The 15,248-nt window shown below is 49.8% G+C and overlaps 1 long non-coding RNA gene across 1 annotated transcript; it reads right to left on the bottom strand.

Annotated features, from left to right (window-relative positions):
• Positions 1 to 597: 597 nt before the first annotated feature.
• On the bottom strand, positions 598 to 4,680 carry LOC142069540 (uncharacterized). The gene is made up of 2 exons (XR_012665421.1): positions 3,871 to 4,680; positions 598 to 3,647 (listed from the first exon to the last, which is right to left on the bottom strand). It is a non-coding gene; the product is annotated as an uncharacterized LOC142069540 (long non-coding RNA).
• Positions 4,681 to 15,248: the final 10,568 nt, after the last annotated feature.

The following is a 15,248-nucleotide window of genomic DNA, read 5'->3' as shown; positions in this document are numbered from 1 at the left end:
TCAGGGAAAAAGTTTCCGACGCTCGTGCACGCGGCGCACACACCTAACGTGGAATGGATGTGAACAAGCACGCCAAGAAAAACTACTCTGGAGAACAAGCCTGGACCAGTGGTAGGAAGGTGGCCTGTGCCCCCTGCTGGTCAGCAGAAAGGTTTGCATGTAAATAGCAGACTTGCTGCTGGACTGTAATCAGATGTCATCAATCTTAACAAAACGACCCAAGCCTTGGGTACAAGTCTCACTGACCTTTGAATCTCACTGTCAAGAACTACAGTCTCGCAGGAAGGGAGATGAGGCATCTGCTGTAACAGATGCACGATCTGGATTTGAGCAATGAGCCCATGGAAAAGTGGCATAAATTCACTGGTGGGGACCGTATAGCAAGTTTTGAAACAACCGTGGCAAGACGAGTGACATGGATTTTAACTAGCAGATGTGCCAAACAGAAATGATAAATTACAGATTGTTCCTTGTAGCCAATTCCATCCCTGCCTGTTGCCACTCTGCTGTATGAGTGAGACAAATCACTGTCTCTGTTATTCAACGGCATACCAAATCATGGTGATCAGAATTTATGAAATAATGAAGGGAAATAAATTGTGCAAAACCTTTCAAAGTTTATTTGAAGAGGGCTTTAAAAATCAACCAACGTCAGGCTCCCAGCCTGCTCCCTGGGCCAGCTGTTACATACTCCCAGGAACAGAATCCTATTTCACTTACTCGGGTTTTTAATTTATGGTAAACAGAATTGTTGCCAGTTTGGATCATTTTCTCACACGGTCAGTAAGAACGAGATATCAGCTATCTGCACACGAGCAGGAAACCATGCCGAACCAAGGCACTGCTGGTCCTGGTGTAGAGTGATTTTCCATGCTATTAGAAGAGTTTTAAGCAATGATTTATTTTTATTCTGTCCATTCCACTTGCACCATTTCTCCTCAGCTCAGTGTGAATGCGACAGAAACAGCACAAGCTAGAATCTCTCCTGTGTCAGGCAGCAGGGAATGGGGCAGGGTTGGTTACAGCTCCTTGATTCTCAAGCTGCAATGCAACTGGCCCCAGCACTAGCAGGTCCTGTTCTCACCTACGACAGCAAGTGTTACACAATGCACAATTAGTCTGTGAAACTCATTGCCATGGGATGTTGTGATAACTGGGTTCAAAAAAGAACTGAAGAAGTTCCTGGAGGATAGGTCCATCAATGGCTATTACCCAAGATGCTCAGGGATGTAACCCTTAAGCCTCCAACTGCCAGAAGGTGGGAGGGGAAGACAGGATCTCTCCAGAATTGCCCTGTTCTGTCCACTGAGCAGTTTGTCCACACAGCCCTATCTAGCCTCGGTGTGGGGCATGAGGGTGTGTAGGGAGCATGCGTGGTCTGAACAGACATTGCTAAGGAAAATCTCTGCTCAGAGGCAAGTGGGGTACACGTGCACCTGAAGTGGTGTGTCCACAGGGACACTTCAGAGAAGCAGCCCCAGTACTGGCCACTGTTGCAGACAGGCTACTGGGCTAGATGACCCATTGGTCTGAGCCAGTGTGAACGTTCTTATCAGAGAACCGGTGTGGAGGGGTGCTGTGGCCCACCCCACTCTGCCCCCTTTCCCTCAACATGCCCCATACACTTGGCACAATAGCTGGCTTTCTGCCAGCTGAATCTATCCCCCTGCCAGGGGAACACTCAGCTGGCCAGGGACAACTAGAATCTAGCTCCTTGCATCGCTGTCCTTAAGTCTTTAGGTCTCTTAAGCCTGTTACTTTTGTGAAGTGCACTGTGGCCTTGCAGCCCAAGCAGTGAAATGCTCATATCGGCAGCCATTGCAGCTGTACTTAGCAGGTATCATTTCATTAAAATGTGGGCACTTCCCTGACTGCAGAACAAGGACTGGGGGATTCTTGCAGCAATGCTGAGACATCAGCGAATCTGTCCCTCAATTTGAGACACTTCCAGAAGAAATGAAGGTGGCTCGTTACCTGTCTGCATTCCCTCCAGCTTTTTCTTGTGCTTCCTGGGTCTACATTGTGAAAATAGCTAATCCTTGTTTTCTGCTGGCATTCTCCTGGAAGCTGTTTCTCAGTGGTTCTGTTATAGCCTTTCAGCCCTCTGAAGAGATTTCTTGGTGCCTTTCCTTTTCTCCTTCTAAAACTCACGTAGCCATTGTCCATCTTGCCCTGTGGCTCTGTAGGAACGTGTGTGTACAGTGTACATTTCCCATTCGCTTTCCCACCAGCTGAGTACCACACAGAAAGCTGCTGCACAAAGACTTGTTCAATTACAAAAATATCCTGTTCTTACTCTCTGAGCCAGCTCTTCACGGTGGCTCCGTTGACATCAGCGGCATGGTGCTGATTACATTGTGTAGACAAGCTCTCTGTGCGTGGGGGTTGAAACCATTACGTGTGCAGCAAATACAGCCACAGCTGTTCATGCTGTCATACCTGTCACAGGCAAACATGCTGCTAAGCAACCGCCTGTCTTAAGACCCAAAGTATCCTTGAACAAAATAAGTACAGTCCTGGTCCAATTCCATTAAGAAACCCCCTTCAGGAAGCACCTAATCATTACCGCCCCCTTCAGAACTGCCCCCCAGCCCCAAGACAGGTGTCACTGTCCTTGTGATTAATTATAAGGAAATTGCCATTTAAAAAACCCAGCCGGCTGTGTGTGTCCTTGGAAGGAAGCGCCCAGCGATGCTGAGCACATCTGTCCTTCGATGCATCAGGCAGACGTGACTGTGATTGCCACCCCCATACATACTACAGTGTAAGTTCCTTCTGACACCCCCATGGCCCATAAGGCTCAAAGCATCCTGCTCCCCCAACACTTCCATTTCTCCTTTCCAATCTCTTCCCCACTCCAGGCCTGTCTCCCCCTGACACTGTGCCTCCCTGTTTCTCAATGCCTTCATGGGGGAGGGAACAGGAGGAGGATCAGGGTCTGATGCTGCTGCGCAGGAGACCAAGCTCTGTCACCTCTCTGTAGCTGGCTCAGCTCCGCGCCTGCCCAGCCAGGCTCCCTCTGCTCTGCAATCCCAGCCTGGGGGGAGACAGGCTGGCCTGCAGGGCAGCTGGTCCAGCAAGTCTGGGCGGTTGCTCTCCCTGCTGCCACCTGGCTGCGCCCACTGGCTCTGGCTCTCTCTGGGGCGAAGGCTCCTGCTGTGGTTCTGGCTGGCTCACTCCTGCCAAGCTCAAGAGATCAAAAATCATGAGTCAGCCCCTCTAACTGGCACTCTCAGCTGATCACGTGCCATGAAGACTGACCACTCCTCTCACCCGTAGAGCTGGGCTGCTGCCTGGGCCGTCGCTGCTCGCAGACAAGACTTGTGCCTCCAGGGCGGTGGAGCCAGCACCGTTTATCATTGACAAATCCAAACGAGTGCTCGTGGAAATGCACCTTCCCGTGGCTGCGACAGGGAAGAGGGCGCTAGTGGATCGCTCCAACGTCTCTCGTCTGACCTTCCGGGGCAGGGAAAGGAGCCGAGAGAAAGTTCACAGGAACTGCGGTCCAGGAAAGCATCCTGACCACACAGCGGCTCCCCAGTCCCTCAGGCTGAGTGGCCTCACCTGATCTTCCTTCAGTCTTGTACCTGATGCTGCACTCATGGCTCCTGGGGTGGGGCCCCTCGCCCAGGGCAGGGATCTCAGAGCTGCGCAGTGTCGGGAGAGCACCAAAGTTGTGTTGTTTTTATTTATTTCAGTGCATCTTCCCAGTCTCTTCTGTTTCCCAGCCACATGCACCACCAGCTGCATTCATCCCTCTCCACCTACCACCCCTTCCTTCTCTGCCAGCCCTTCTCCAGCCCCTCCTTTTCCTCCCCTCAGCTCTGGCAGCCCAACCCTGAGCCTATGTATATTTAAAACACCACTTACCCGGGGGAGGGATCGTGCCAAGTTGATTTCCTGCTTGTGTTGGCATCAGACAGCAACAAAGGCAGGAATGTATGGAGCGAAGGGAGCTGCTTTCTGGTTGAGGCAGGCTCTCTCTGGGGGGATCGGAGCCAGGCTGGCTCTCTCTTGCTGCTTGGCCCCAGGTGGAAATTAGGCAAGGCCTTGAGGGTTCAAAGATTCACACCACGGTCAAATTATGGGGAAAAACTAGGAGGGCCTGAATCGCATGTGGCTGACTTACAGAGTAGTAAGAAGTCAGGGAAGACAGAAGTGAAATAGACCCCCTTACTCCTTTTAGGGGCTAACTCCCCTGCCCCCGAGTCACCTGTAATTTGAGCACTGGTCACACAGAGGTTTGTTAAACTAGCACCAATCCCCTGAGGTGATTCCTCACCAGCATCAGATGCGGTGAGAAAGTGAAGGTGCTGCAGCCTCTTTGCGAGTCAAATCCTTTGCTTATTGGTTGTCTGTTCACACATCCCCCACCCTCACATGGCGCTGCACCCCCAGCTCTCACCACGCTCACACACTCACACACACACACACACACACACACACAGTATCCATGTGGAATATGTGACGCTGTGGTGCGGTACACAGCTTTTACTGGCATGAGTTGAGGACTATCTCCTCACCCATGCACGCAGCAGCCAGGAGGAATCATAGACCCAGAGGATTAGAAGGGACCGCAAGGGCCATCTACTCTAACCCCCTGCCCAGATGTAGCATTTGTGGTTCTAAACCATCCAAGACAGACGGCTATCCAGCCTCCTTTTGAAAGCCTCCAGTGAAGGAGCTTCCATGATCTCCTGAGGCATCTGTTCCATTGGACGACTGTTCTTACAGTTTAGAAAGATTTTTCTAGATTTAGTTTAATCTAAATCTGCTCTGCTGGAGTTTGAGCCCATGTCCTCTTGTCCTGCCTTCTGTGGCAAGAGAGAACAACTTTTCTTCATCTTTTTTATGGCAGCCTTTCAATATCTGAAGAGTGCTATCATGTCCCCATTAATCTCCTCTTTTCCAAATTAAAATACCCAGTTCCTTCAGCCTTTGCTTGTAGGTTTGCATTCTGTCCCTTTGATCATTGTCACTTGCCTCTGGATCCTTTCCGGTTTCTCTACATCCTTTCTATGCATTAGTGACCAAAATTGGACACAGTACTCCACCGGAGGCCTAACCAGCGCCAAGTAGAGCAGTATCACCTCCTGTGACTTACATGCTAGGTCTCTGTTAACGCAACCTAAAACTGCATTTGCTTTTTTTGTAACAGCATCGCATTGCTGACTGATGTTGAGGTTGTGATCCACCACAACTCCCAGATCCTTCTCACTAGTGCTTCTGTGCCAAGCCAGTTCTCTGCCATTGTGTATTTGTGCAGTTGGTTTTTCTTTCCTAAGTGTAGCACCTGACATTTGTCTTTGTTGAATTTCATTTTGTCGTCTATAGCCCAGTTTTCCAATTTATCCAGATCCCTCTGAATTTTAGCTCTGTCCTCCAAAGTATTTGCAACCCCCCCAGCTTTGTGTCCTCTGCAAACTTGATCAGTGTGCTCTGTATATGTACATCCAGGTCACTAATAAAGATATTAAATAACACGACCCAGAACAGATCCCTGTGGAACCCCACATGAGACCTCTGTCCAATCCAACATCATTCCATTTGTTTGCGGTTGTTTAACCAATTATGTATCCACTTAATGGTAGTTCTGCTGAGCCAGCATTTCTCCAGCTTACTTATCACATGACTCTCACATGACTTATTATTCTCCAGCTGACTTATCACATGACTTATTATGTCATGTGAGACTGTGTCAAAAGCCTTGCTGAAGTCCAGATATATTTAGTCCATCACATTCCTCCATCCGCCAAGTTAGTTACCCTGTGCAAGAAGGAATCAAGCTGGTTTGGCAGGGTTTGTTCTTGGTAAATCCAGGCTGGCTGCTAGAGCTCAACCCCTTCATCCTCCAGGTATTTGCAAATTGAATGTTTGAGACATTGCTCTCGTAGCTTCCCAGGTATCAGAGTCAGGCTGACTGGTCTGTAGTTCCCTGGCTCCTCCTTTCCCCCCTTTTAAAGATGGACACCACCTTCGCCGGTCTTCAGGGACCTCTCCTGTCATCCATGAGTTTGAACATCCATAGGCCTGCGTGCCCAGGACTGGCAGTTTGGGCAGCTAAAGGGGCTTCTAGGTACATGAGGCATTTTCTTAAAGGGGTGAAAGTTTCTAAAATCTAAAAGAGTCGGGAGAAGGGGGCTGAGCAGGGCACCTGGCTCAGGGCATACTGTTCATTTGGGATTTTCAGACACACACCACATGGCCCTTCCCATTCCCAGCCAGGTGCTGCTGCATCACGAGGCACTGACTCAGCAGGCACAATTAGCACACTCACCTCCTAGCCTCTGCTTGGCTCAGGCAGATGCAGGCCCCACTGCACCCTGGTTCTGGCTCCACGATATGCAGGGTCCGTGCTGCTCAAGGAGACAGGGATGCATGCAGCGCACACAGCATGAGCATGGCCTACGGATACTGGAGACTGGGCAGGGTAAGGGGTGGAGAGGAGCAGGCTTGGGGGGAGTGAGAGGGGCACTGGAAAGGAAATCACTTCCCCAAGGGAAATGCAGCAGAGGCCAGCACCAATAGAGCTGGCCAGCAGGCTTCTGATTTTACACGGGGAGGTGGGAGGTGAGGGCAAGGAGAACACAAGTTCCCAGCAGGCAATGCTAGCCCTTGTCGAAGCCTAGGCTGCTGGAGGAAGCCCACCGGGGAGAGGAGGTGGCAGACCAGTCTGGCAGTAACAGACACACCTGGAGGCAGCTGATAAAGCAGTTGTGGTTTACCTGGTTCTGTTGCCATCCCATTCCGTTCCATCTCCAAACAAAAATACACCTTCCAGCTCTGGAACCCAGCGAGAGCCCCAGGGCAGGGAGAAGGCAGTACCACTTGCTTTGGCTTTGGAGGAGCTGTTAGAACACAGAACGCTTCCAAGGTCAGGCTTGACAAAGCCCTGGCTGGGATGATTTAGTTGGCAATTGGTCCTGCTTTGAGCAGGGGGTTGGACTAGATGACCTCCTGAGGTCCCTTCCAACCCTGATATTCTATGATTCTATTCCTTTTGCTCCTATGTAGGACAGGCTCCCTTGAGGAGCTCCAGCATAGCCCAGATCCTCCAGCCCTAAGCTGGATGACAGCTTGGGACAGAATGTGGGGTCAGTGGAGGACAGAAAACTCTGGGAAGGAAGGGACAGAGTTGGCACATGGGCAGCAGAGGGGCTTTAAATGGGGCTTTGTTGAGGAAGATCATCCTCATGACTGAGCTGTGCGCCATGGGTCTCCACAGGTGGTGGTTGCATTTGAGTCGGATCTCAAGGGGTGGCCGTGTTTTAGGAACAGGAGGGAAGGGAGGAGACAGTTGCACGGTTCTGCACATTGGTGACTAGACCAGAGCTGAGCTGAAGGTGTGGAAGGAGCAGAAGGATGAACCCTCTGCATCAGAGCCAGCCAGGGCATGTTGTTTGTTTTGTTGAGCAAGTTGAGCCCCCAGTTCACATTTACCCTTGTTCAGTGAGCAGAGTGCTCCTCCCAGCAGAGCTTCAAGTGGACAGTCAGGATCTCTACCTCTGCACTGGTAAATGGCCCATTGTCAGTCCCATTCTCCTGTAACTGGGCTGGTGCATGGCTGCTCCCTCCATGGGGAGAGGCATCTCTTCCTGTACCACCTCCCCCCCCCCCCCCCATGTACGAGAGGGACTCATTCTGCGATTGGGACAGGCAGGAGGGGTCCATGTGGCAGAGCAGTTCTGGACAAGCAGTGCAGGGAGGCATGCAAGGAGAGTCTCCCTGTTGGGAGCCTTGGGAAGATCAACAAGTGCAAGGATGCAGGAGACCATGCTGTTGTCCTCTGCTGCGCTCCTGCATCTTGGACACCTTCTCTCCCACTGGCTGGCTGGGTTGTAGGTGCATCTGTTAGATGGGGACTTAGAAGAAAGCTTCAGGAGAACCACCCTTCTCTCTGACACACACACACAGGCTGCCAGGCCCTACACTGGATGGAAGGGACAATATGGAACATGGGGCATGCAGGGCACCTGCTTGCTAAAGTGCCAGAGTTGTGCGGTGATGGGAAGGGGTGGGGAAGAGATTCCCACATGGAAGCCCCATTCACTTTGTTCAGATGCCTTATATGTGGCTCCTTACATGTAGCCAGCGCAGTCTGTGAAAAGCAAGAGGAAAAGAGCAGAGACACACCTGCTGAGCTGCTGCCCATGAGCTCTGTGCTGGAGACAGCTCCACACCCAGCTGGCATTGTTGGCCATGGGCGGGGGAGAGTCAAGATCTGCAGGTGTATCCTAGGATAAGCTTCAGCCCTGTGGTTAGCAATTGGTAACAATCTGTAGATGTTTTGAGGGCAGCGAGGGTTGCATCTGCAAGGGCAGCTGGGGAGTCTGACTATCCCGGGCTCAGGCTGCAGGAGCTGAGAGGTCTGCTCAGCAGCCAACCTGCAGCCCAGGTCCCCGGGGTCTGTGGTTTGTGTTAATGGATGTTGGATAAAGAGACTGTCTCCTACTGCTGAGGGGGTGAATGCAGCATCTGGTTCTGGCCACTCATGCAGATAGCATAGTGGCTACGTGACCTTTGGGTCTGAGCCAGTCTGGCCATTCTTATGCCCTACAGCAATGTGAACGAGGTTACCCTTGAAGCACAACGCATCCCAGCATGCCAGCTAGGATGCTTGGCAGCTATAGTCATAGCATGGCATCTGCACTTCCCACCCTGCTGGATCCCTCGCTCAGCTCCTGTTACTGGGCTCAGGACGGGGTCAGAGACTCTTCTGCCTGATTTACTGTGGATGCCATTACACACACGAGAGCAATGATACAGGTGAAAAAAAAAATCACTTCTTTGGAAATCCCAGTCATTCCTTGTGAAACCACCAGAGGGCATCTTGAAATGCATTTATCAACTCCAGGGCTGCCGGAATGACTCACTGCAGAGCTGAAACCTGCCCTTCTCCTGAGGCTTTACAGTTGCCACCCAGCAGGAGTTGAAAGGAAACCATTGAGCACTGTCAGCTCTTCACACCCTCTTGCTAGGCCAAGGTGGAACCAGCTGCTGCTGACTCAGTCCTGGGTAGCTCAGCCCTGTTGCCAGTAGTATTCTCCGCTGTAAAGTGAAATATTTCTTCCTGTTCCACACTGGCCTAGCAATGGCCACACAAGTGTTACGGGGTGTGGTGCTTTCACCCAGTTCTAGGGGCTAGGTCCTATGTAAAGACCCTGGTCCCTGTTATGCTCCTAGTGCAGACAGGATCTAATGGGGCTAAATTGAGGCTGAAAACTGCTTGGGGCTCGAAGCAGACTTGGCTTGTTTCCAGAAAGTATCTAGAACACACTGGGGGGTGAGGAGTTGCTCAACATAACTAACCATCCCAGTAACCACAGCAGTCCTAAGGGTTCAATCAGCAGATTGGTTCTGTTACCTGGGCAGCCCACAGAGCCAGGTGTGTGCCCCAAGCTGCTGAGCTCCAGCCAGATGAAGGGTGGAGAGGCTGGTGCTCTCTGGGATCAGCTCTGTGCCTAGCCCCATTGAGTGTACGTGGCTGGGAACTGCAGCACCAGCATCCATGAGGTTGCTGAGTGCGGGGCAGGCATGTGCTGCAGAATTCCTCCCCTTAGGAGGTGGGTGTTGTCCAGGTCCCAGCCACAGGCCACGTGTCCCACAAAGGGAGGCAGTGATGCTTTCTCCTCACATGGGCGTAGACATGTGGGGACCAGAAAGGACATTGTTTCATTATCAGTTTAGATAGGTTGTATGGGAGGAGGGAGATTTCCTGGCCCACTCAGCACACTTAAAAGGGGAAGGATGGGCCAGTGTTTGGAGATGCTCCTCTGAGACTTGTGAGACCTAGACTCAAGTCCTGCTTGGTCAGTGACTTGCTGTGTGACCTCAGCCAAGCCAAGTAACCGCTCTGTGCCTCAGCTTCCTCTCTGTAAAATGGAGACACAGCACTGCTCTACCCACAGAGGTGCTGAGGTTAATGCCTTCCAGAGTGTGAGGTGCTCAGCTACTGTGGCAGTGGGGTCAGCTACCTGCCTCGGGTAACAGATAGTGCTGGGACAGAGAGGAGGCTCCCTTAGGCCAGGGGGCCCGAGGGTTCGAAGATGCTGGGCAGTGGGGCTTGCTGAAAATCAGATTTTTTTTTCTGTTCCTCTGTATCTTTCTAAGAACGAACTGAGTGGGGCTTGTTTAGGGCCCCTTTCCACTTCTGTCTTGGAACAGCCCTTCCTGCTCAGGAATCAAAGTGCTACTCAAACCCTAAACTGGCCACTGGGGTAATTAAAGACTTTACATTCCCACTGAATCATCAGAGCTTCATGTCACTGCACTTCCTTAACCGGGGAAGGTGAGAGAAGAGGGAGGTGACTTCGTGCTAAAACCCATGGTTTTTTGTTCAATCGCTGTAAAACATCTCTCCCCCTGCTCTGTTTTAAACAGGATTTTCTCCTGGTAATTTTTTTCTCTCTTCATTAATAGAAGGGGCATCGGGCTACACCTTTGTGTCGGAGCACTGCGGTCTCACCCTGCAGCGTTACCACACAGCTGTAACATCAAAGGCCCAACCCTTCAATCAGAAATCAGCATTCCCAGCCAGACCTGGATTGCGGGAAGAGGAAGGGCGTGAGATAGACAAGTAGGACTTGGCCCTGCACATGTCAATGGGAAGTATGGGAGACCTGCTAGAGTCCTGAGGATACCATTCCCAGGTACTGCTAGACAATGCTTCAGGATCACCCAGAAGAAATGAGACACCCAAGGAGGCAAGCTGGCTATAATATAAGGAGCTACAGGTGGAATATCTAGGAGAGGCTGACCCAAGCAGGAGTCCTAGATAGCCAAGGGCTTCCCAGGCTTCTGGCAGTACTGATCCAGTAGCCAACTTCCCCAATCAGTCTGCTTTTAAAACAATGTATTGCTGGCTCTGAAATGATATATGGATGAGGGCCCAAACCCAGACAAAGTGTGCCTAGCTTAGGTAAGCATCTGACAGATGACTGTAACAAAGAGAAAAAGCCCATAGCTAAGCAACACTGGTAAAGCTTGTTATGCCCCAAAAGTCTAATTGAATTGAAAGGGCCAGTCCCTGGGCATAGGGCTCTTATTAGTTGCGAATGCTAGAGCTGGCCACAATTTTTCAACTTCCAAAATTCTGAGGGGGATGTGAGGGGGCGGAAATAGCAAGGAGGCCCAGAGCCAACCTTGGAAGTGTTTGGAGAGTCTATAAAACAGTATGTTCCCTTCTACTACATATAGCTGACCATGATCACCCCACGCTGCACAGGGCACGTTAGATGCTGCCGGGAAGGATGCGACCACACTGAGATTTTACTAGGGGGAGAGGGTAAGTAAAGGATAGTATAGGGTTTTAAAGAGAAAAGAGCTGCAATCAATAGTTACCACTTAGGGTAACTGTGTTAAAGTGAGTGAAATTCAAAGCAAGTCCTGGCAAAATTCAAAAGGTAGGTGGAGAGAGAACAGGCCTCAGAAAAATAAAACCTATAGTACACTGACTTTAGTAACAGAACAACCTTAAAGAGAAAGCGGAAGGAAGAGCAGGATGATCAGGGAGGGTAGCTAACAAACCTAGGAAATTGGAACTGTCTGTGTTTGTTACTTTGTGTCTGCATCATTTCAAGTTACAGCAGTGTGACTGAACCAGCCCAAACTACACTAATGCAGTACCCTGCTCATATTGCCTAACATGGCTTGTATGCAAATGCTGCAGGTCCTGTATGCAATATACCATCTGCATCTGCTACAAGAGTATTATTAAAAGTATCAGAAGAATGTTAAAGGTGAAAGGTCAAGTATACAACGTTAGGAAATGCTAAACAGCAAGTTCCTCATGCAACTTTAATTCAGCCCTGTGTGTGTATACACTGCGATACAGTCTGTGCATCTTAATGCCTACAGCAGTCAACGGAGACAATGAATAAGTGCGACAGAACCACAGGGAGAGAGATGATTTAAAGGCAGCTGTTGGGAATTAAGGTGTGGGAGTGCACAGGCTGCCTAGCAATCCTCATACCATACCTGGGAGAGGGTTGGGTCTCCTGAAACAATTTGGCTGGTAGTATTTTCTATTTAGAGTGGATTTTTTAAATTGATCAGCATGGTCACTGGTTTGTAGATAGGTTTTTGTTTATAGGTTTATAAGGCTTTTTGACAGGATCTCTTCTACCGGCACAAGACAGGGTACTACACCTGTATCACTTCCCATTCACCAGGGCAAGAGCTCTGCCTTTGCACCAGTGAGTGACCAGAACAAAGCCCCTCCTAAAGCCAAAAAGCTAGGCTGCAGGAACTACTCAGGTACAGCTAGAGACTAGAAGTCCTTTAAAAAACTGAAAAGGGCAAATCCAATAAAGATTCTCTTGTCTAAAATATTGGCCTTTACAAAAACAAAAGCAGCGAGTGAGCAAAGCAATACTACAAAGCAAAGAGCAGTTGGCGGTTCCTCTGGCATTTTAAACCAATTATTAAGATGCTTCAGTGGCAGACAGGGCCATTCTCCTTCTGCAGGACACAGCTTTTGAGAAGGGCCTGTGTCCAGTGCTCCCAGCTGAAGAGATGAGAGCGCTGGGTAGCACACTTTGTACAGCAGGAGCAGACACATGAGCTATTCCTCCAATGCTGTTTTCAACTGTGGTGCAATTTTTTACTACTCCCAGAGAAGACTTAAAAGAGTCTCAGGAGTCTGTGCACTCTTCTCCGGTGTGCTGGAGTGATGCATAGCACCACACAGCTCTCTTACGGATGGTCAGCAGTCAATGTGCTTATTTTTCTACACAATATTCTGCTCATGTTTTGACAAAGGCCACACCCTGCAGAGTACAGTGCATAGTGCTGACAGCAAGTGCTGGCACGCCACAGAGGAAGCGGTAAGGGTGGGTGCTTTCCCAAAGGGACACTAGGGAGTTTGCTTATATTTTCCCAGCTCAAGCCTGAAGCTAAATACCACTGTTCTGTAGGGCAACTGACCGCAGGTCATGGTGGCTTTTATCTACCCTCATTCCATGAGAACAGTTCCCAACAGTCTAAAGCAGGAGAGCCCAAAACATGCCAGGGGAAGCAGCAGTTGTGGCCCTCAGCACAACAGTACTAAGGATCAAATGTGTATTTGACTCTCAAGTGAAAGCATGTCCCTAAGCTCTGCCCTGTAACTTCTAAATGGAAGTGTTTGAATCAGCCCCAGGGAGGTGGGGGCCCCCCTTTCTCTGCAGCTCTAGGGCCACTGATAATATGAGCTGGGAGCCTTCCACACTGCTACTACCTCTTCCCAGTGCTCAGCAGCACCCCCCGCGGGCACCCTATGCTGGAGGAGGAGAACAGGCTGTTCCATTGCCTGCTTCCCTGCCCAGCTGCAGGAGCCCAAGAGAGAAGAATCAGAGCTCAATGGTCTCCATCTAAATCTAGGAAACCCCTTAACACAGGATGGCCCCCTTCTCCCCAGCCACCTAGGGTAAGGGGGGTGGGGGTGGGAGAAGAGCTAAGAAGGAAAGGTTACTCACCCTGTGCAGTAACTGGAATTCAAGAGGTGTGTCCCCAGGGGTGCTCCACTTCAAGTGTGCATGTGCCCTTGCTGGGCAATTTTTTTAAGCAGTGTCCATTCAGCCCGTGCATGCACCCTACACACCCTTTTGCCCCGCACCAAGGTTGCGCAGGCAAACCACCTTCAGTTCCTTCTCTACCGTTACTACTGTACAGTATCCCCAGGAGGGAGTGTCACAACAGAGTCTAGTACAGCCTACAGAACTGCACTTCCCACTGCCGCGTCAGATCTAGAGGCATGGGGGGAAAAAGCCTCATAATGGGAGAAGACCCTTCAGATTTCAGGTACTGGAACATCCTTACGAAAGGCATAGATGTAAACTGTGATCTAATAGAGAGTGGGCCAGAACCCTAGCAGGAGATTGAATATTGTCAATCTTATAGCAAGTGATAATACATCCCATCCACAATGGAGATAAATAGTCCAGACTTCCAGAATGGGTTGGTCCTACTGAGATAGAAAGTCAAAGCTCTTCTGACATCTACTGTATGGAAGAAAGATTCCTGACCTAAATTATGTGGTTGGGAGTTGCGGGGGGAAAATGTTAAGTATGGTCTGGTACAAGTGAAACTCAGACAATACCTCAGGAAGGAATTTGGAATGTGGTTGTAGGGAAACTTGATCCCTGGAAAAAAAACAACAACCCACCAGTAAAGAAAGGATCCACCATCAAAGCCCCATTTTCCCACATCTTTGAGCTGATGTAATGGCTACTAAAAAGGCAGTGTTCATGAACAGGTTTAATAAAGAGCAGGTTACAACAGGTTCAAAAGGAGGCCCTATGAAAGCTCTTTTACTTGAGGGAAGTAAATTTAACAAACATTGCAATTGTAGGGTGAGAGAAAACTGAGAACCCCTTCACTGGAGAATGGATGCTGATACTGTAGCCAGGTGAACCTTAAATCAAGCTAATTGATAAGCCTGCTTTCTTTAATTGCAGCTGGTAATCCAACATAGAGGAAGAGAACTATTGAGGTGGAAAATCCTTATGTTGGGGTGAAGCACTCGGTTGACACCTTGAGAGAGATGACAAGTATAGAATATTGATCGCGGGATGAAGAGACAGTCAAAAAAGAGATAAGGATTCTATGCTTGTCTAGTTTACATGGGGACTATCTGGATGTCCTTGTCCTACCTGATCCTGTCAGTCACTTTTAGAATTAGAGGTGTTGGGGAAAACGCGTAATACAGGTCCTTCATTCTGAGGTGACTATCTGCCCCAGACCGTATGAACACAATCCGCATTAGCCGAAGAATGCCGCCATCCCTGACACTGTGGTGGTATTTCCATCAGTCTGGGGAATGTTTCCCCTGGTGTGGAACAGAAAAAACTTGATTGTCCAGGCAGTGTCTGTTTGATGAGGACTGGCCTGAGCCACCCATGAAGGCAGACAAGACGTAATCTTGCATGATCTGTGATGAAAGTACAAGCTGCCATGTGACCTAGGATATGCCAGAGCCTCTCAGAGGTTTAAGGGTTCACTTCAACAGTCTCAATGAAGTTTGATAAGGTTACGAATCTGTCCGTGGGAAGATAGGCCCTGGCAGTCAGCAAATCCAAAAACAACCCTCGGAAATGTATTTTCTGCACAGGGTTCAATTCAGATTTGTCTACATCAGTCTGGAGGCCGAACTGCAGAAACAGCGCTAGTGCCCTCTGGTTGGTCACCAGTACCTCCCTGTAAGACAGACCTTCGAACAGCCACTTATCAAGGTATGGGAATACCATAAGAGCCTCTTGACAAAGATAAGC

Source organism: Caretta caretta, chromosome 18, assembly GCF_965140235.1.
Source record: "Caretta caretta isolate rCarCar2 chromosome 18, rCarCar1.hap1, whole genome shotgun sequence".
Lineage (NCBI taxonomy): Eukaryota > Metazoa > Chordata > Testudines > Cheloniidae > Caretta > Caretta caretta.
The sequence above is the reverse complement of the archived record's forward strand: the minus strand, read 5'-3'. Positions and strand labels throughout refer to the sequence as shown.